General features: G+C 44.3%; 1 non-coding gene across 1 annotated transcript; it reads left to right on the top strand.

Moving 5' to 3' along the window:
* The first annotated feature begins 523 nt into the window (after positions 1–523).
* On the top strand, positions 524–594 carry TRNAG-CCC (transfer RNA glycine (anticodon CCC)). Its single transcript has one exon. It is a non-coding gene; the product is annotated as a tRNA-Gly (tRNA).

Raw genomic sequence — 594 nt, 5'->3', positions numbered from 1 at the left:
TATAGAGATTGAAGCGATGCCTGTGGTCGGGTTCTCGGGGAACGATTTCGCTTATCAACGCGATAAAGTTTAGTAGCAGTGGTTATCGGTGCAACATTGAGATTGAGTAGTGTCACAGTATATTGAGCTGGCAAATCTCTGAGGGCATGGAATCGGTGCATTGATAATATCTTACGCCACTAGAGGGTGGCACCAACTATATGTGTTCAATGTACGGGCTGTAGTCGGCGCTTGTTATTGTTAATGAACAATTTTCATTCATCATGTACACATGCGTATGCCTTATGGGTAATTCGAACTATTCGGCAATATCTCGCCAAAGTAATACGTCCCGCGTCAGCGATGCGTATTTAGTCTAATAAAGCACAACAAATTTTTCTTGTTTGCGTGCCAAAACGGACAATAAATACTCACAGAATGAAATACGCTTTTTTATTACTTAGAACAACAACAACTATTCGTGTACGAGCAAACAAAGAAGTAGTTCCTACATGTAGCCACTGAGATGCACCGCTCTGCGATCGCGCCGCTGGTGTAGTGGTATCATGCAAGATTCCCATTCTTGCGACCCGGGTTCGATTCCCGGGCGGCGCA

Source organism: Rhipicephalus microplus, chromosome 1, assembly GCF_043290135.1.
Source record: "Rhipicephalus microplus isolate Deutch F79 chromosome 1, USDA_Rmic, whole genome shotgun sequence".
Lineage (NCBI taxonomy): Eukaryota > Metazoa > Arthropoda > Arachnida > Ixodida > Ixodidae > Rhipicephalus > Rhipicephalus microplus.
This window is presented reverse-complemented; position numbering and strand designations above follow the sequence as displayed.